The sequence below is a fragment of the Cherax quadricarinatus genome, chromosome 16, assembly GCF_038502225.1.
Source record: "Cherax quadricarinatus isolate ZL_2023a chromosome 16, ASM3850222v1, whole genome shotgun sequence".
NCBI classification, from domain to species: Eukaryota; Metazoa; Arthropoda; class Malacostraca; order Decapoda; family Parastacidae; genus Cherax; species Cherax quadricarinatus.
Genome location: NC_091307.1, coordinates 49,817,292 through 49,840,557, shown reverse-complemented (window position 1 = coordinate 49,840,557; position 23,266 = coordinate 49,817,292).

The window sequence follows — 23,266 nt, the reverse complement described above, 5'->3', positions numbered from 1 at the left end:
TCTGTTGGTAATCCCCCTTATGTATGCTGGGAGGCAGTTGAACAGTCTCGGGCCCCTGACACTTATTGTATGGTCTCTTAACGTGCTAGTGACACCCCTGCTTTTCATTGGGGGGATGGTGCATCGTCTGCCAAGTCTTTTGCTTTCGTAGTGAGTGATTTTCGTGTGCAAGTTCGGTACTAGTCCCTCTAGGATTTTCCAGGTGTATATAATCATGTATCTCTCCCTCCTGCATTCCAGGGAATACAGGTTTAGAAACCTCAAGCGCTCCCAGTAATTGAGGTGTTTTATCTCCGTTATGCGCGCCGTGAAAGTTCTCTGTACATTTTCTAGGTCGGCAATTTCACCTGCCTTGAAAGGTGCTGTTAGAGTGCAGCAATATTCCAGCCTAGATAGAACAAGTGACCTGAAGAGTGTCATCATGGGCTTGGCCTCCCTAGTTTTGAAGGTTCTCATTATCCATCCTGTCATTTTTCTAGCAGATGCGATTGATACAATGTTATGGTCCTTGAAGGTGAGATCCTCCGACATAATCACTCCCAGGTCTTTGACGTTGGTGTTTCGCTCTATTTTGTGGCCAGAATTTGTTTTGTACTCTGATGAAGATTTAATTTCCTCATGTTTACCATATCGGAGTAATTGAAATTTCTCATCGTTGAACTTCATATTGTTTTCCGCAGCCCACTGAAAGATTTGGTTGATGTCCGCCTGGAGCCTTGCAGTGTCTGCAATGGAAGACACTGTCATGCAGATTCGGGTGTCATCTGCAAAGGAAGACACGGTGCTGTGGCTGACATTCTTGTCTATGTCGGATATGAGGATGAGGAACAAGATGGGAGCTAGTACTGTGCCTTGTGGAACAGAGCTTTTCACCGTAGCTGCCTCAGACTTTACTCTGTTGACGACTACTCTCTGTGTTCTGTTAGTGAGGAAATTATAGATCCATCGACCAACTTTTCCTGTTATTCCTTTAGCACGCATTTTGTGCGCTATTACGCCATGGTCACACTTGTCGAAGGCTTTTGCAAAGTCTGTATATATTACATCTGCATTCTTTTTGTCTTCTAGTGCATTTAGGACCTTGTCGTAGTGATCCAATAGTTGAGACAGACAGGAGCGACCTGTTCTAAACCCATGTTGCCCTGGGTTGTGTAACTGATGGGTTTCTAGATGGGTGGTGATCTTGCTTCTTAGGACCCTTTCAAAGATTTTTATGATATGGGATGTTAGTGCTATTGGTCTGTAGTTCTTTGCTATTGCTTTACTGCCCCCTTTGTGGAGTGGGGCTATGTCTGTTGTTTTTAGTAACTGAGGGACGACCCCCGTGTCCATGCTCCCTCTCCATAGGATGGAAAAGGCTCGTGATAGGGGCTTCTTGCAGTTCTTGATGAACACAGAGTTCCATGAGTCTGGCCCTGGGGCAGAGTGCATGGGCATGTCATTTATCGCCTGTTCGAAGTCATTTGGCGTCAGGATAACATCGGATAGGCTTGTGTTAATCAAATTTTGTGGCTCTCTCATAAAAAATTCATTTTGATCTTCGACTCTCAGTCTGGTTAGCGGCTTGCTAAAAACTGAGTCATATTGGGACTTGAGTAGCTCACTCATTTCCTTGCTGTCATCTGTGTAGGACCCATCTTGTTTAAGTAGGGGCCCAATACTGGACGTTGTTCTCGATTTTGATTTGGCATAGGAGAAGAAATACTTTGGGTTTCTTTCGATTTCATTTATGGCTTTTAGTTCTTCCCGCGATTCCTGACTCCTAAAGGATTCTTTTAGCTTAAGTTCGATGCTTGCTATTTCTCTGACCAGTGTCTCCCTACGCATTTCAGATATATTGACCTCTTTTAGCCGCTCTGTTATTCTTTTCCGTCGCCTGTAAAGGGAGCGCCTGTCTCTTTCTATTTTACATCTACTCCTCCTTTTTCTTAGAGGAATAAGCCTTGTGCATACATCGAGTGCCACCGAGTTAATCTGTTCTAGGCATAAGTTGGGGTCTGTGTTGCTTAGTGTATCTTCCCAGCTTATATCGGTTAGGACTTGGTTTACTTGGTCCCACTTTATGTTTTTGTTATTGAAGTTGAATTTGGTGAATGCTCCCTCGTGACTAGTCTCATTTTGTCGGTCTGGGGCTCCACGCATATATGTCTGAACCTCAATTATGTTGTGATCTGAGTATATTGTTTTTGATATGGTGACATTTCTTATCAGATCATCATTGTTAGTGAAGATGAGGTCTAGTGTATTCTCCAGTCTAGTAGGCTCTATTATTTGCTGGTTTAAATTGAATTTTGTGCAGAGATTTAAAAGCTCGTGCGAGTGTGAGTTTTCATCAGAGCTGCCTCCTGGTGTTATTACTGCAACAATATTATTTGCTATATTCCTCCATTTTAGGTGCCTTAAGTTGAAATCCCCCAGGAGCAAGATGTTGGGTGCAGGAGCTGGAAGATTTTCCAGACAGTGGTCAATTTTTAACAGCTGTTCCTGGAATTGCTGGGATGTTGCATCCGGAGGCTTGTAGACTACCACAATGACTAGGTTTTGGTTCTCGACCTTTACTGCTAAAACTTCCACTACCTCATTTGAGGCATTAAGCAGTTCTGTGCAAACAAGTGACTCTGCAATGTACAGGCCAACCCTCCCCCTTTTGCCTGTTCACTCTGTCACATCTGTATAGGTTGTAACCTGGGATCCATATTTCGTTGTCCAAGTGATCCTTTATGTGGGTCTCAGTGAAAGCCGCGAACATTGCCTTTGCCTCTGCAAGCAGTCCACGGATGAAAGGTATTTTGTTGTTTGTTGCTGGCTTTAGACCCTGTATATTTGCAAAGAAGAATGTTATCGGACTGGTGGTATTGTTGGTACTGGGGGGGGATTTTTTTTCCGGCATTAGTATTTGTATCTGTTGGTTTGGAGTGGAGGCCATCGACTGTGGTTCCACTCCAGGAATGACTGGATTTGGTGTACGATTTCTGCCATTTCCTGCCAGTTTTTTTTTCCTTCCTGGCACTAAAAAACCTCTCCCTCTTGAGTGGCTGTGGCTACCCAGGTTTTCCCATGGCCTGGATGTTTTGTATCTTTTTGTCCCCTTTAGATGGTATGCCTGGCAATTTAAGTTATAGCACAGTCTTTCCTGTACTGAAGAGGTACACATTTCAGGGTGAAAAAGCTTACAGGAAGGGAGTTTGCATTTTCCTGTTGTCATATGGGCATGGCATTTTCTAGGATGGTCATAGTTGCATGTCCCATCTGTTTTTCCAGATTTCCCATGCCAGCAGATACCAAGTGCATAGTATGTGCACAGGCTTGGTTTCCGCTTGCCTTGGGTTTCTGTGACTGTATTCCCTGTTGGTGCATGTTTCCCTGTCTTACTTCTATCATCCCTAGCACCAACAATGGAGCTCCCACCAGTTGTTTTTGGTAATTTATCCTCAGTATTGCTATTGGAGTCCTCTTGTTTGCTATTTCCTGCGGTATTTCTAGTTTGCAATATTGGTTTTATCTTATCTTTAACTACACTTGTTTCCCTACTATGGCTCCTGTCCCCTATGAGGTCATTTATATGTATTCCTTCCTGCGTATAGTTCCTGACTACCTGGACAAAATCTCCAGCTTCACCATTACTGTCTCCCAGGACAGCACCTCCAGCTTCACCATTACTGTCTCCCAGGACAGTATCTCCAGCTTCACCATTACTGTCTCCCAGGACAGTATCTCCAGCTTCACCATTTCTGTCTCCCAGGACAGCACCTCCAGCTTCACCATTTCTGTCTCCCAGGACAGCACCTCCAGCTTCACCATTACTGTCTCCCAGGACAGCACTATCAGCCCCACATTTACTGACTACCAGGACATCACCTCCAGCCTTACAGTTTGTGACTACATGGCCAGAATCAAGGGCAGTACCATTCAGCCCAGACTTTTTATGTTCCCATCTGTTGTAGAAAGCTTCTAGGTTTTCTATGAACGCAGCTTTGATGTTGTCCTCTTTTAATACCCTTGTGATTTTAGTCCACAGATTTTCCTCATTTGGGCATACCCAAAAACACTTCTCTGTTTTAATACTGCTTGTAGCTAGTTCTGGGATATCTGCACAAGGGGCGTGACACCAATTTCCACAAAAATGACAATTTATCCATGTGGAAGCCCGTTTGTTTGACTGACCACAGACTACACACAGCTTCATAATGATTTGAATGGTTGATTTACTGCAATTCTACTAGCAACCTCTTGAATATTCTATTAATAACCTCCTTAAATGAAGCTCTAGCTATTTGCATTTCTGTTTCTAACTGTTTTTGTATATTGGACAGCTTACCGTCACGTTCCTGATTTTTAATGTTTGTGTGATAATAATAATAAAAAAAAAAAGGAGAGCACGAACCTAACTCCTCCAACTGTCTCCAGTCTTTACCTCCGCTGCCGCCTCAACCACCACTATGTACGGCTTATGTCTCAGTGGCCCTTATACACCCAACATCAATAACACAGCAACACTCGTGACATACTGAATGATGTATTTTATTCATTTTAGAGTGTATGTCATGTTTCTATGTTCTTAATATTGTTTGTCATATTAGATGAATTGTGATAGATAAATAAGCCGTAGAGTTGATATTAGTGTCATATTGAAGGACCATCTTGTCCTCTCTCCAAACAAACTCTGCCATTGCCACAATTCTTAACATATGTAATGACATATTTTAAATATGATTGGGCTGCTGGGAATTCACAAATGTTCGAAGCCCGCGAAAGTGGAAAATGCAAATGTTGTGAGGGACCTGTATATAAGAAACACATTACTTAGCATATACAGTGCAACCCAGAGTTTCAGCCGCCCTGAGTATCAGCCGCTTCGAGTTTCAACCGCTTTTTCCAGCTAAATTTTGTCCCGAGTTTTGGCCTGTGCCCTGTGTTTCAGCCAGCAAACCAGACCTGTCTGCCTGCCCACACAGGCATCATGAGTCAGTCTAGCTTTGTTTATCCTTGAGTGAACATTACCCTGTGTGCTCATCCAAACATTTCACAATAAATTACGTCATCCTAAGCTCCTTTCTTCTATGTGCAGGTTATTTGTGTATAATTTATAGTGTTTTGTAATTGCTTATTTATTGTGACTATGAAATAAGCCACCATGGGCCTGAAGAAATTTCACAGTGGCAGCCCTTTGGTAAAGAAACTGAGAAACACAATAGAAATGAAGAAAGAAATTGTAGCAAAGTACCAAAGTGAAGGAGGAAGAGAGAGGAGAATGTGCCTTCTTCAGTGATTCTACGATATGTACGATACTAAAGCAGCACAAGTCGATAAAGGCTATAGTACCAGCCAGCAATAAAGTGTAGCATCAACAGTGTAGCAAGTAAGTTAAGCAATTAATTGACAGAAAAAGGACGAAACTGACTTCTCCAATGTTGTTGGAGTTATACAGGGTAACTGAAAACACCGCTGTCTCTGCTGCCCGCCTTCACTACCACTATGTAAGGCTTATCTTTCAGTGGCCCTTATAAACCCAACAACAAACAACACAGCAACAGTTAGGGGGAGAGACATGTGAAATATTTTATTCATTCTTTCTAGAGTATTATATGATGTGTCTCTGTTATTAATATTGTTTATTATGTCATATTAGATGACTTGTGCTAGATAAATAAGCTGTAGAGTTGATATTGGTGTCATATTGAAGGACTATCTTGTCCTGCCTCCGGACAAACTCTCCTCTCTCATATGCCAACAAGAGCCTTCAATAAAGGTAAAACTGATTTAAATGTTCATTTATCCATTAAAATTAGTGCTTTATATTTATTTCTCATTGTTTTCTGTATGTAAACCTATAGTATGTATTTATTCTTTAAAAAAATGAATTTTTTGTGAATATTTTTGGGTGGAATGAACTAACTGGATTTACATTATTTCTTATGGGAAATACTGCTTCGACTTTAGGCTGTTTCGACCTTAGGCCTAGCTCCTGGAATGGATTATGGCTGAAACTTGGGGTTCCACTGTAGCACATACACATGCAATGTTTATATGCTATGTGTGGTGAGTGGTGAGTTGGGTGGAGAGTAAACATTATGTTTTCTCTGATTCAGAGTTAGAGAAGACTGTAAATCTGTCATCTGGCCCAGTCACCACCCTTCATACGCATTTGTTTACAATTCTCGGTATGAATTATTTATTATTTCTCCCTTTGTTGATGATGGCATCTAAAATAGTTGTTAGAGACTATTAAACTCAGTGTACATGGTAATAATATGGCTGTGTAGTGTAATAATATGGCTGTGTAGTGTAGCCCAGGGGAGTTACATATGTGCACCTACATCTACCGCTGCCTACACTGACTTCCTACAAATAAATACTATTAACCTCTCACCCAACATTAAGACTGCAAATATTTTAAGGTAAGTAATGAATGTATTGTGGCAGTAAATGACAAAGAAGGAAAGTAACCCTAGAGAGGATTTTGATACCTGAAATCCTTATGGAGAGGGATTCCTACCTCTCTCTCCCCTCCTTGCCTTCTTCAATACACCAGGAAGAGTCTTCAATAAAGGTATGTAATGTTCATTTATCATTAAAATTTGTGCTTTATATTTCTTTCTCATTTTTTTGTGTATGTAAAACTATAGTTAATCTGTAAATGTATTTTTTGTTAATATTTTTGGGTGTTTGGAACGGATTAATTGTATTTACATTAATTCTTATGGGAAATATTATTTCAGTTTTCGGCCTTTTCAGATTTAGGCCAACCTTCTGAAATGGATTACGGCTGATAACCGAGGGTCCACTATATTGAGTTACGTGTACATCAGCTGCTTATGCAACCATGCAGAGATATTGGTAACCCAGCCAGAACCTGGTAGTAGTGACATCAGAGTTTCTTCTGAGTTAGTAGGACCCACCATAGACATGTGGCTCCTCCTAAATGATAGAGTGATGAAAGGTGGACTGACAGGTGTTAATCTCCCTCAGTCTCAAGTTAATGAAGTTAAATTAAAGTTCTCTTCATATTACTGTTCTCAAATTGCTAGATGACAGCCCAAGATTATAATCTACCCCCACAGCCCAAGATTGTTATCTACCCCCACAGCTCAAGATTGTAACTTCTTCTTCTGTTGAGTTTGAGGGTAACTGACAGCATACGCTGTATCGAGTCCGGCCATCCAGTGCTAGGAGAGGGGACCTCGACCAAAGTGGAAGAATGTTCTGAATAGTAACTACATATTATATGTCCCTGAAATGCCCTGAAGCCAGCAGGAAGGAGCAGGTACAGGACAATATCTATCGACAGTCCAGAGGGCGAAACCCTTCCCCATTGAGAAGGAGAGGTAGAGTGAAAGCGTGCACCCCAAGCGTGTGCAAGGCCACACGGAGAGTAGTCTGTGCAGAGTGGTAATCTACCCCCACAGCCCAAGATTGCAACCTACTTCCACAGCCCAAGATTGTAAACCACTTCCACAGCCCAAGACTGTAATTTACTCCCACAGCTCGAGATTGTAATCTTTTCCCACAGCTCAAGATTGTAATTTACTCCCTCAGCCCAAGACTGTAATCTACTCCCATACCCCATGATTGTAATCTACTCCCACAGCCCAAGATTGTAATTTACTCCTTCCTTGAAAGCATAAGCCTTTGCCAATTCATCAGCTCTACCATGCATCTGAAGACCTGTGTGAGATGGCATCCACATAAGGTGTACTATGATTGTGTACTGTCTATAATCTTGCCATATCTGTGTCTGGCTTATGGCACAAGCATGACAATTGACACTCATGGAGTTAAGGGTATTTGTGGATGACAGAGAATCAGTTACTATTACGGCATCAGCCTTAAAACACAAGCACTGGAGTACAAGGAGTATAGCAGACAATTCAGCTTGAAGGGTAAAGTTGAAGTGTTGATGTGTGCTCCAATTTCTGTATAAAAGCCATCATTCTGTATGACAAGAGCAGCACTTTCAGATAATCTAACCTAACTGATAATATAAAAATTGGCATATGAAATACTTACGTCAAGTGCATTGTGCAATTGAGACAAGTTATATTTTGAGCCTACTGGATAGGCCCATTTTTTTGGTAACCCCCTAAAAATGTAAACCAACCCCTAAATCTGAATTAAAGTTAGGTTATTATAAGGTTTGGTTATTATGAGGTTTGTTTATTTTAGATTGGGTTGGTTTGAGTTACATTTTTTCAGAGGCACGCCAAAAAAAAGAAAAAAGTTTTCTCAGCATAGGCCCAAATTATAACTGTTCCCACGGCAGAACCCACTTAATACTGGAGATATTATATAATGAAAATTTTGAGATCACAAATGCAATACAGTACAGAGCCTCCCTGACTTCCGACCTGTGTGACTTACACCCATCTGCACATATGACAATACATTTCATACAGCATTTTAATTTGTGAAGCCTATGATAAAATGGAACGTCAGCTGTTGACTGCATTGCTTGTCGAACAAATAGGTTTACAGACGAGGAATTTGAGAAAAAATGTCCTGGTTTCTGTATGTTGTTTTGCTTATCGATCTTTCATCCAGCCCATGGACCAGCAGGTCATTTCTAACTTCAAGAAATTCTACATCAAAGCACTTGTTGAATGGTGCTTTGAAATCACTTCAGAAACAAATTTAACCCTCAGGGAGTTCTGGAAGGACAATTTCAATATCCTCACCTGCTTGAGGCTTATAGACAAAATCTAGGGAATGTGTCTTCTGGGACCATGCAGTCAGCATAGAAGAAATTGTGTCCCGATTTTTTGGCAGCCAGGGATTTTGAAGGCTTTGAAGATGAGCCTGAGCCGGTAGAGGACATGTGTCCCTGGGAAAGACCTTGGGCCTAGAGGTGACTGAAGATGATGTGGAGGAGCTGGTGGAGGAACGTAGAACTGAACCCACAACAGAAGAACTTGTAGACCTTCAGAAGGAGCAGTAACAGACTGCAGCAGAGGAGCTGTCACCAGAGGAAGAGGAGGGAAGGGATGATGAGCCCATTGCACTTGTCAAGGAAATGTGTGCTAAATGGCATGAAGTGCAGGAGTTTGCCAAGAAACACTATCCAGACAAAACAGTGGCCATCCATCTCTCTAACATGTACAATGGCTGTGTAATGTCTCAGTTTAGACAAGTGTTAATGGAGCCTAAAACAAGCCCCACTGGACAGGTTTTTAATGAGACAAAGAACCAGTGAGCCAGAAGGTGTTAGTGGTGAAAAGAGACAAAGAAGAGAAATAACACCAGAAGGACAGTTGCCTGACATATTATTGGTGGGCAACTCTCCCTCCAAGCAGTTTATCTGCTTCACCTCCTGCTTCCAGTATGTCATTAGCTCTCCTCTGACAGGTAAGAGGAAGTTAAATTTTCATTTACTGTGCAGTATTTCAGTTAAAGGATATATTTTTAAATTTTATGTATTCATTTTTACAGTTTAATGTACTAGTAGTACATATTTAATAAATTATTATACAGTGAAACCCCGAGTTTCGGCCGCCCTGAGTATCAGCCGCTTCAAGTTTCAGCCGCTATTTTCAGCTAAATTTTGTCCCAGGTTTTGGCCTGTGCCCTGTGTTTTGGCTGGTGTACCAGACCTGTCTGCCTGCCCGTGCCTGCATGCCTGCCCATACAGGCATCGTGAGCCAGTCTAGCTTTGTTTATTCTTGAGTGAACATTACCCTGCATGCTCATCCAAACATTTCACAATAAATTCATTGTGTTTAGTGCTTGTTTATTGGGCCCAAAGAAACTTCATAGTGGCAGCTCTCTGGTAAAGAAAGTGAGAAACAATATAGAATTTGAAGAAAGAAATTGTAGCAAAGTACCAAAGTGAAGGAGGAAGAGAGGGGAGAATGTGCCTTCTTCAGTGATTCTACGATATGTATGACACTAAAGCTGCAGAAGTCGATAAAGGCTATAGCGCCAGCCAGCAATAAAGTGTAGCATTAACAGTGTAGCAAGTAAGTTAAGCGATTAATCGACAGAAAAAGGACAGAACGAAACTGACTTCTCCAATGTTGTTAGAGTTATATAGAGTGACTGAAAACACCACCATCTCTGCTGCCGCCATCACCACCGCTATGTAAGGCTTATCTTTCAGTGGCCCTTATAGACCCAACAACACAGCAATGCTCGTCAGTTAGGGAGAGAAACATGATACATGTATATTTTATTCATTCTAGAGTATTATATCATGTTTCTGTGTTATAATTATTGTTTATTATGTCATATTAGATGACTTGTGCTAGATAAATAAGCTGTAGAGTTGATATTAGTGTCACATTGAAGGATTATCTTGTCCTGCCTCCAAACAAACTCTCCGGTCTCTCTCATGCACCAACAAGTCTTCAATAAAGGTAAAACTGATTTAAATGTTCATTAATCCATTAAAATTAGTGCTTTATATTTATTTCTCATTGTTTTCTGTAAAACTATAGTATTTATTCTTTAAAAAAAATATTTTTTTGTGAATATTTTTGGGTGGAACAAATTAATTAGATTTACATTATTTCTTATGGGAAATATTGCTTCGACTTTAGACTGTTTTGACTTTAGGCCTAGCTCCAGGAACGGATTACAGCCAAAACTCGGGGTTCCACTGTATTGTTATTTAGGGTTTGGAACAGACTAATTCCATTTACATTATTCTTTATGGGAAAAATTGCTTTGGTTGTCGTCCATTTTGGCTGTCAAATCAACATCTGGAATGAATTAAATTTGACAACCAAGGTTCCCTTGTACCTAAAAGTAAGGAACATTAATTTGCGAGTAATGAAATTTAAGGTAATAAAGTAGGTTGGTAAAAAGAAAATGTGATAATCATGACAGAAATTTATCAAGTTAAAAGAATGTTGTATAGGCATATGACTTTTACAGGTCATGCTAACATAATTCTGATATCCGTCCATTTTGAGATCTGACCAGTCAGTTGGAATGAAACTTGGGGAGGATCTGAATTAGCTAAACTTTCTGCTTCATATATGATACAGTAAAGTAATGTACACAAACCTAATGCACAGCTTTAGAAAAGAGGAAAAAAGTGAGTGTAAATTAGTTCAACATTATGAAAAAGTTTAATTAGTTTAATATCTTTATTATGTACCCCATATCCATCCTGTGGGAAGTCATAAGATTACAGAAACATATAGTAAGTCAAGGGCCTTGGCCGCAAAGTTTTGAGAGCTAACCAAGTTACATTGGTAATGAACTATTTACATGTTTATATCTGCTTACAATCAAAATGAGTTATTTAAGCAGACATCAAGTAGGTTATAAAAAATATTAGTGTATCTTATATGTGGTGGCAACACACTCAGATCACATGCTTAGTGTCTGTGGTTCAATCCTCAACATGGGTGAAAACACTGGGCATGTTTCCTTACACTTGCTGTCCCTGTTTCCTTAGCAGTAAGTAGGTATACCTGGATGTTAGTCGACTAGCATGGGTCACATCCTGGGGTACAAAATTTTTAACCTGGGGGAAAGTTAGCCACCTAGAATAACCCATGGAAGACGGGGCATCATTGAGGACTGTCTTATTTCCACTATGGTCCTTCAATCTTGTCCCCAAAGATGCCACCCACACCAGTCTCCTAAAACCCATGTAGTACCTACTTACTGCTAGGTGAACAGTGACACTAGATGTAAGGAAACATGCCCAACATTTCCACCCATGAAGAGGATCAAACCCAATGTAAATAAGACAGACAATCCTAAATGATGCATTGATTTTATTGTGTTATCCTGGGTGGCTAACTTATGCTGGAAGGCTAACTTATCTTGGAAGACTAACTTATCCTGGGTGAATACCTCATCCTGGGTGGCTAACTTATCATGGGTGATTAACTTATCCTGGGTGGTTAACTTATCCTGGTAGGATAACTTATCCTGTGTAGCTAACTTAACCTGGGTAGCTAACTTATCCTGGGTAGTTAACTCATCCAGGGTGGTTAACTTAAATTGGGTAGCTAACTTCACCTGGGTGGTTAACTTATCCTGAGTGGCTAACTTATCCTGGGTGGTTAACTTATCCTGGGTGGCTAACTTATCCTGGGTGGTTAACTTATCCTGGGTGGCTAACTTATCCTGTGAAGCTAACTTATCATGGGCAGCTAACTTATCCTGGGTAGTTAACTCATCCTGGGTGGTTAACTTAAATTGGGTAGCTAATTTCACCTGGGTGGTTAACTTATCCTGAGTGGCTATTTTATCCTGGGTGGCTAACTTATCCTAAAAGGGTAACTTGACCTTTGAGGCTAACTTATCCTGGGTGATTAACTTATCCTGGGGAGCTAACTAATCCTGGGTGGCTAACTTATCCTGGGTGACTAACTTATCCTAAGAGGGTAACTTGACCTTTAAGGCTAACTTGACCTTTAAGGCTAACTTATCCTGGGTAACTAACTTATCCTGGGTGACTAACTTATCCTGGGTGGCTAACTTATCCTAGGTGACTAACTTATCCTGGGTGGCTAACTTATCCTAGGTAACTAACTTATCCTAGGTGACTAACTTATCCTAAGTGACTAACTTATCCTAGGTGACTAACTTATCCTAGGTGACTAACTTATCCTGGGTGGCTAACTTATCCTGGGTGGCTAACCATCCCCTGGGTTAAAAATCCCCCCCAAAATTGTCTTTAAGACGTGGCTCAACTTCCAAAAGCTTAAATAATTACAGGTTATTTATAATGGACAAAGTCTGGGTGTTGCTCCAGAATGTTTGATAAAACATAATGTATATTACTGTGGATAAAACACATCACAGTGAGACAAATATATTTGTCATTTGTTGATCCAAAGCACAATTTCTGAGATACATTGTTCCAGTATTATTACTTACTTCAGATACACTGTTCCAGCATTATTGCTTACCTTAGATACATTGTTCCAGGATTATCACTTACCTAAGGATACATTGTTCCAGCATTAATACTTACCTCACTTATATTGTTCCAGCATTATAACTTACCTCAGGTAAATTATTCCAGTATTATAACTTACCTCAGATACATAGTTCCAGCACTATTACTTACCTTAGATACATTGTTCCAGCATTATTACTTACATCAAATACATTGTTCCAGCACTATAACTTACCTCAGATACATTGTTCCAGCATTATAACTTACATCAGATACATTGTTCCAGCACTATAACTTACCTCAGATACATTGTTCCAGCATTATAACTTACATCAGATACATTGTTCCAGCATTATAACTTACATCAGATACATTGTTCCAGCACTATAACTTACCTCAGATACATTGTTCCAGCATTATAACTTACCTTAGATATATTGTTCCAGCATCATTACTTACCTCAGAAACATTGTTCCAGCATTATAACTTACCTCAGATACATTGTTCCAGCACTATAACTTACCTCAGATACATTGTTCCAGCATTATTACTTACATCAGATACATTGTTCCAGCACTATAACTTACCTCAGATACATTGTTCCAGCATTATAACTTACATCAGATACATTGTTCCAGCATTATAACTTACATCAGATACATTGTTCCAGCACTATAACTTACCTCAGATACATTGTTCCAGCATTATAACTTACCTTAGATATATTGTTCCAGCATCATTACTTACCTCAGAAACATTGTTCCAGCATTATAACTTACCTCAGATACATTGTTCCAGCACTATAACTTACCTCAGATACATTGTTCCAGCATTACAACTTACCTTAGATATATTGTTCCAGCATTATTACTTACCTCAGAAACATTGTTCCAGCATTATAACTTACCTTAGATATATTGTTCCAGCATTATTACTTACCTCAGAAACATTGTTCCAGCATTATTACTTACCTCAGATACATTGTTCCAGCATTACAACTTACCTTAGATATATTGTTCCAGCATTATTACTTACCTCAGAAACATTGTTCCAGCATTATAACTTACTTAAGATACATTGTTCCAGAATTATAACTTACCTCAGATACATTGTTCCAGCACTATAACTTACCTCAGATACATTGTTCCAGCATTATAACTTACCTCAGATACATTGTTCCAGCACTATAACTTACCTCAGATACATTGTTCCAGCATTATAACTTACCTCAGATACATTGTTCCAGCATTATAACTTACCTCAGAAACATTGTTCCAGCATTATAACTTACCTCAGATACATTGTTCCAGCATTATAACTTACCTCAGATACATTGTTCCAGCACTATAACTTACCTCAGATACATTGTTCCAGCATTATAACTTACCTCAGATACATTGTTCCAGCATTATAACTTACCTCAGATACATTGTTCCAGCACTATAACTTACCTCAGATACATTGTTCCAGCATTATAACTTACCTCAGATACATTGTTCCAGCATTACAACTTACCTTAGATATATTGTTCCAGCATTATTACTTACCTCAGAAACATTGTTCCAGCATTATAACTTAAGATACATTGTTCCAGAATTATAACATACCTCAGATACATTGTTCCAGCACTATAACTTACCTCAGATACATTGTTCCGGCATTACAACTTACCTTAGATATATTGTTCCAGCATTATTACTTACCTCAGAAACATTGTTCCAGCATTATAACTTACCTCAGATACAGGGTGGCCTGGTGGCCTGGTGGCTACAGCTCCCGCTTCACACACGGAGGGCCCGGGTTCGATTCCCGGCGGGTGGAAACATTTCGACACGTTTCCTTACACCTATTGTCCTGTTCACCTAGCAGCAAATAGGTACCTGGGTGTTAGTCGACTGGTGTGGGTCGCATCCTGGGGGACAAGATTAAGGACCCCAATGGAAATAAGTTAGACAGTCCTCGATGACGCACTGACTTTCTTGGGTTATCCTGGGTGGCTAACCCTCCGAGGTTAAAAATCCGAACGAAATCTTATCTTATCTTATTGTTCCAGCACTATAACTTACCTCAGATACATTGTTCCAGCACTATAAATTACCTCAGATACATTGTTCCAGCATTATAACTTACATCAGATACATTGTTCCAGCATTATAACTTACATCAGATACATTGTTCCAGCACTATAACTTACCTCAGATACATTGTTCCAGCATTATAACTTACCTTAGATATATTGTTCCAGCATCATTACTTACCTCAGAAACATTGTTCCAGCATTATAACTTACCTCAGATACATTGTTCCAGCACTATAACTTACCTCAGATACATTGTTCCAGCATTATTACTTACATCAGATACATTGTTCCAGCACTATAACTTACCTCAGATACATTGTTCCAGCATTATAACTTACATCAGATACATTGTTCCAGCATTATAACTTACATCAGATACATTGTTCCAGCACTATAAGTTACCTCAGATACATTGTTCCAGCATTATAACTTACCTTAGATATATTGTTCCAGCATCATTACTTACCTCAGAAACATTGTTCCAGCATTATAACTTACCTCAGATACATTGTTCCAGCACTATAACTTACCTCAGATACATTGTTCCAGCATTACAACTTACCTTAGATATATTGTTCCAGCATTATTACTTACCTCAGAAACATTGTTCCAGCATTATAACTTACCTTAGATATATTGTTCCAGCATTATTACTTACCTCAGAAACATTGTTCCAGCATTATTACTTACCTCAGATACATTGTTCCAGCATTACAACTTACCTTAGATATATTGTTCCAGCATTATTACTTACCTCAGAAACATTGTTCCAGCATTATAACTTATTTAAGATACATTGTTCCAGAATTATAACTTACCTCAGATACATTGTTCCAGCACTATAACTTACCTCAGATACATTGTTCCAGCATTATAACTTACCTCAGATACATTGTTCCAGCACTATAACTTACCTCAGATACATTGTTCCAGCATTATAACTTACCTCAGATACATTGTTCCAGCATTATAACTTACCTCAGAAACATTGTTCCAGCATTATAACTTACCTCAGATACATTGTTCCAGCATTATAACTTACCTCAGATACATTGTTCCAGCACTATAACTTACCTCAGATACATTGTTCCAGCATTATAACTTACCTCAGATACATTGTTCCAGCATTATAACTTACCTCAGATACATTGTTCCAGCACTATAACTTACCTCAGATACATTGTTCCAGCATTATAACTTACCTCAGATACATTGTTCCAGCATTACAACTTACCTTAGATATATTGTTCCAGCATTATTACTTACCTCAGAAACATTGTTCCAGCATTATAACTTAAGATACATTGTTCCAGAATTATAACATACCTCAGATACATTGTTCCAGCACTATAACTTACCTCAGATACATTGTTCCGGCATTACAACTTACCTTAGATATATTGTTCCAGCATTATTACTTACCTCAGAAACATTGTTCCAGCATTATAACTTACCTCAGATACAGGGTGGCCTGGTGGCCTGGTGGCTACAGCTCCCGCTTCACACACGGAGGGCCCGGGTTCGATTCCCGGCGGGTGGAAACATTTCGACACGTTTCCTTACACCTATTGTCCTGTTCACCTAGCAGCAAATAGGTACCTGGGTGTTAGTCGACTGGTGTGGGTCGCATCCTGGGGGACAAGATTAAGGACCCCAATGGAAATAAGTTAGACAGTCCTCGATGACGCACTGACTTTCTTGGGTTATCCTGGGTGGCTAACCCTCCGAGGTTAAAAATCCGAACGAAATCTTATCTTATCTTATTGTTCCAGCACTATAACTTACCTCAGATACATTGTTCCAGCACTATAACTTACCTCAGATACATTGTTCCAGCATTATAACTTACATCAGATACATTGTTCCAGCATTATAACTTACATCAGATACATTGTTCCAGCACTATAACTTACCTCAGATACATTGTTCCAGCATTATAACTTACCTTAGATATATTGTTCCAGCATCATTACTTACCTCAGAAACATTGTTCCAGCATTATAACTTACCTCAGATACATTGTTCCAGCACTATAACTTACCTCAGATACATTGTTCCAGCATTATTACTTACATCAGATACATTGTTCCAGCACTATAACTTACCTCAGATACATTGTTCCAGCATTATAACTTACATCAGATACATTGTTCCAGCATTATAACTTACATCAGATACATTGTTCCAGCACTATAAGTTACCTCAGATACATTGTTCCAGCATTATAACTTACCTTAGATATATTGTTCCAGCATCATTACTTACCTCAGAAACATTGTTCCAGCATTATAACTTACCTCAGATACATTGTTCCAGCACTATAACTTACCTCAGATACATTGTTCCAGCATTACAACTTACCTTAGATATATTGTTCCAGCATTATTACTTACCTCAGAAACATTGTTCCAGCATTATAACTTACCTTAGATATATTGTTCCAGCATTATTACTTACCTCAGAAACATTGTTCCAGCATTATTACTTACCTCAGATACATTGTTCCAGCATTACAACTTACCTTAGATATATTGTTCCAGCATTATTACTTACCTCAGAAACATTGTTCCAGCATTATAACTTATTTAAGATACATTGTTCCAGAATTATAACTTACCTCAGATACATTGTTCCAGCACTATAACTTACCTCAGATACATTGTTCCAGCATTATAACTTACCTCAGATACATTGTTCCAGCACTATAACTTACCTCAGATACATTGTTCCAGCATTATAACTTACCTCAGATACATTGTTCCAGCATTATAACTTACCTCAGAAACATTGTTCCAGCATTATAACTTACCTCAGATACATTGTTCCAGCATTATAACTTACCTCAGATACATTGTTCCAGCACTATAACTTACCTCAGATACATTGTTCCAGCATTATAACTTACCTCAGATACATTGTTCCAGCATTATAACTTACCTCAGATACATTGTTCCAGCACTATAACTTACCTCAGATACATTGTTCCAGCATTATAACTTACCTCAGATACATTGTTCCAGCATTACAACTTACCTTAGATATATTGTTCCAGCATTATTACTTACCTCAGAAACATTGTTCCAGCATTATAACTTAAGATACATTGTTCCAGAATTATAACATACCTCAGATACATTGTTCCAGCACTATAACTTACCTCAGATACATTGTTCTGGCATTACAACTTACCTTAGATATATTGTTCCAGCATTATTACTTACCTCAGAAACATTGTTCCAGCATTATAACTTACCTCAGATACAGGGTGGCCTGGTGGCTACAGCTCCCGCTTCACACACGGAGGGCCCGGGTTCGATTCCCGGCGGGTGGAAACATTTCGACACGTTTCCTTACACCTGTTGTCCTGTTCACCTAGCAGCAAATAGGTACCTGGGTGTTAGTCGACTGGTGTGGGTCGCATCCTGGGGGACAAGATTAAGGACCCCAATGGAAATAAGTTAGACAGTCCTCGATGACGCACTGACTTTCTTGGGTTATCCTGGGTGGCTAACCCTCCGGGGTTAAAAATCCGAACGAAATCTTATCTTATCTTATTGTTCCAGCACTATAACTTACCTCAGATACATTGTTCCAGCATTATAACTTACCTTAGATATATTGTTCCAGCATTATTACTTACCTCAGAAACATTGTTCCAGCATTATAACTTACCTCAGATACATTGTTCCAGCACTATAACTTACCTCAGATACATTGTTCCAGCATTATAACTTACCTTAGATACATTGTTCCAGCACTATAACTTACCTCAGATACATTGTTCCAGCATTATAACTTACCTTAGATACATTGTTCCAGCACTATAACTTACCTCAGATACATTGTTCCAGCATTATAACTTACCTCAGATACATTGTTCCAGCATTACAACTTACCTTAGATATATTGTTCCAGCATTATTACTTACCTCAGAAACATTGTTCCAGCATTATAACTTACTTAAGATACATTGTTCCAGAATTATAACTTACCTCAGAAACATTGTTCCAGAATTATAACTTACCTCAGATACATTGTTCCAGCATTATAACTTACCTCAGATACATTGTTCCAGCATTATAACTTACCTCAGTGAATCTCATGTACAAAGCTGTATGCAGTGGTTAATTTTTTTGGGGTTTACCTTGGGTAATTTTCACCTACAACTGTTCTTTCTTTCTTTGTTGTTGTTAGGGTTTACAGGCCACTGACAGTGTACGTCGTAACGAACCTTCCATTAACGAGCCATCAAGTAACAAGCCTTCCAGTAACGAGCTTTCCACTAACGAGCCATCAAGTGACCAGCCTTCCAGTGTCAGGGATAGAAACGTCGACCAATACCACCAGTCTGACGGCCCGGTGGCCTGGTGGCTAAAGCTCCCGCTTCAAACGCGGAGGGCCCGGGTTCGATTCCCGGCGGGTGGAAACATTTCGACACGTTTCCTTACACCTATTGTCCTGTTCACCTAGCAGCAAATAGGCACCTGGGTGTTAGTCGACTGGTGTGGGTCGCATCCTGGGGGACAAGATTAAGGACCCCAATGGAAATAAGTTAGACAGTCCTCGATGACGCACTGACTTTCTTGGGTTATCCTGGGTGGCTAACCCTCCGGGGTTAAAAATCCCAACGAAATCTTATCTTATCTTATCTCTTATCACCTTTGCAAATATGTTGGGAAGCATTTCTTCAGGCACAGAGTAGTTAGGAAGTGGAATAGTTTGAGAATCGATGTAATGGAGGCAGGATCCATTCATAGTTTTAAGCAGAGGTATGATAAAGCTCATGGTTAAGGAAGAGTGACCCAGTAGTGGCCAGTGAAGAGGGGGGCCAGGAGCTATGACTCGACCCCTGCAACCACAACTAGGCGAGTACAACTAGGTGAGTACAACTAGGTGAGTACAGGGTCTAAACTCTAAAACCAACAACGAACAACAAAATACCTTTCATCCGTGGACTGCTTACTGAGTCAAACGCAATGTTCTCAGTTTTCAAAGAGACCAATATAAAGGATCACATGGACAATGAAATATGAATCCCGGGTTACAACCTATATAGATGCGACAGAGTGAACAGGCAAAAAAGGAGAAGTGGGGAATCGGGTTGGCCTGTATATCACAGAGTCACTTATATGCTCAGAACTACTGAATGCCTCTAATGATGTAGTTGAAGTTTTGGCAGTAAAGATCGAGAACCAAGACCTGGTCATTGTGGTTGTATATAAGCTTCCGGATGCAACTTCCCATCAATTTAAGGAACAGCTTTTGAAAATTGATCACTGTCTGGAAAATCTTCCAACTCCTGCTCCCAACATCTTGCTAAGGCACCTAAAATGGAGGAATGTAGCAAATAATGCTGTAGCAGAGATAACACCAGGAGGCAGCTCAGATGAAAACTCTCACATACACGAGCTTTTAAATCTCTGTACCAAATTCATCTTAAGCCAGCAAATAATAAAGCATACAAGACTGGAGAATACACTGGACCTCATCTTCACTATTACAACCCAGGAGTCCCAAAGGCCTGTTATCCTGGGTGTAAAAAGAGCGAAATAAACACAGCAGAAAAACTTTTGACTTATATTATCCTTCACCAAGTATGAACAAAATTATGTACACTATATACACTATGTACAACAATAGGTATTAGTGCACTCCACGGTAAGCAAGGCAGAATAGAAATCACTAGAGAGCAGACCGTGCTTCAATCAGCTCTAGAATGGGAATGACAAGGGCAGACAGGTGTGTGGTACCCACAGCACCTCTGCAATTGCCAAAACCATCTTCTCATTGGCTAGAACCTGGGTACTGATTGAACGATGTGACCCCATCATGAACCCTTAGTACCTGGTTTGCTGGTTGGGGGAGATAGCCTTTCAATGAGGGTGTGTACATGCGCCAAATAAAGGTTACGTACTCTTTGCATGCCACATTCACTAACAATGATGATCTGATACGAAATATTATCATATAAACAATATACTCAGATCACAACATAATAGAGGTTCAGATGTATGGGCGGGGCTCCAGACCAACAAAATGTGATCAGTCATAAGGCAGTGACTGCTTAATTATTTATTTATTTATTTAGTAATTTGAGCATGAATTCCAGATTTTAGGGCCTTTTATGTGCATTGAGTTTTTGCATAGTGTGAGATGGACACGAGGAACATCAAAGAGTGATCTGTGCCTTGTGTTATGGTCATGTGTTCTGTTGAGGTTGGCAAGGAGATGTTTGAGGAGAGGGTTAACATCAGAGTTAAGTGTTCTATGTATGTAATAGGTGCAGTAATAAGTATGGATGTTTTGTATGGTGAGTAGGTTTAGTGTTTTGAATATTGGTGGAGTGTGTTGCCTGTAGTGGGAATTTGTTATCATTCTGACTGCAGCCTTTTGTTGGGTAATTAATGGTCTGAGATGGTTTATTGTTGTTGAGCCCCATGAACAAATTCCATAGGTGAGATAGGGGTAAATAAGAGATTGATATAGGGCCAGGAGAGCTGCTGACTGTGGAACATAGTGCCGCATTTTTCGATAATATGCTTACGGTCTTGGAAATTTTCTTAGAAATTTGTTGTATATGTGTATGAAATTTGAGTCTATTATCAAGGTGGATTCCTAAGAATTTTCCCTCTGTTAGCTTTGTGATAAGTGATCCGTTTATCATTATGCTAAGAGGGACATCTGTAGCTCTGTTACCAAACTGAATGAAGTAGGTTTTGTCAATGTTTAGTGTAAGTTTGTTAGTCCTCATCCAGGTAGATATTTTCTGTAATTCGGTATTTACAGTATTGGCTAGCGTGACTGGGCTCGGGTGAGAGAAGACGTATGTAGTGTCATCTACAAATAGTGTGGGTTTGAGTAATTGGAAGCATTTGGTAGGTCATTTATGTATAGGAGAAAGAGAAGAGGGCCAAGGACAATGAACAGCTAAAGAACAAATTCATAGAGGAAGTACCTCCTGAGCAGGCAAAAATTTATGGTCATTACTTGCATTGCCATCGAGTTAGAAGTGACTAAAACTACTCTCCTAAGAATTTCTTTTAACTGTAGTGCTAGTAGTAAAAATGTAACAGGTTTAAATGACTTTAATGACAGGTCCGTTGTTGACGGAAAAATTAGGATATATATATTTAAACTTCTCTAAAAAAGAGAAGAAGAAAAACTTTATAAAACTGGGATGCTTGAATGTGCGTGAATGTAGTGCGGATGACAAGAAACAGATGATTGCTGATGTTATGAATGAAAAGAAGTTGGATGTCCTGGCCCTAAGCGAAACAAAGCTGAAGGGGGTAGGGGAGTTTCGGTGGGTAGAAATAAATGGGATTAAATCTGGAGTATCTGAGAGAGTTAGAGCTAAGGAAGGGGTAGCATTAATGTTGAAGGATCAGTTATGGAAGGAGAAAAGAGAATATTAATGTGTAAATTCAAGAATTATGTGGATTAAAGTAAAGGTTGGATGAGAAAAGTGGGTCATAATAACCGTGTATGCACCTAGAGAAGAGAGGAATGTAGAGGAGAGTGAGAGATTTTGGGATATGTTAAGTGAATGTATAGGAGCCTTTGAGCCAACTGAGAGGGTAATTGTGGTAGGGGACCTGAATGCTAAAGTAGGAGAAATTTTTAGAGAGGGTGTGGTAGGTAAGTTTGGGGTGCCAGGTGTAAATGATAATGGGAGCCCTTTGATTGAACTTTGTATAGAAAGGGGTTTAGTTATAGGTAATACATATTTAAAGAAAAAGAGGATAAATAAGTATACAAGATATGATGTAGGGCGAAATGACAGTAGTATATTGGATTATGTATTGGTAGATAAAAGACTGCTGAGTAGACATCAGGATGTACATGTTTATAGAGGACCCACAGATATATCAGATCACTTTTTAGTTGTAGCTACACTGAGAGTAAAAGGTAGATGGGATACAAGGAGAATAGAAGCATCAGGGAAGAGAGAGGTGAAGGTTTATAAACTAAAAGAGGAGGCAGATAGGGTAAGATATAAACAGCTATTGGAGGATAGATGGGCTAATGAGAGCATAGGCAATGGGGTCGAAGAGGTACGGGGTAGGTTTAAAAATGTAGTGTTAGAGTGTTCAGCAAAAGTTTATGGTTACAGGAAAGTGGGTGCGGGAGGGAAGAGGAACGATTGGTGGAATGATGGTGTAAAGAGAGTAGTAAGGGAGAAAAAGTTAGCATATGAGAAGTTTTTACAAAGTAGAAGTGATGCAAGGAGGGAAGAGTATATGGAGAAAAAGAGAGAGGTTAAGAGAGTGATGAAGCAATGTAAAAAGAGAGCAAATGAGAGAGTGGGTGAGATGTTATCAACAAATTTTGTT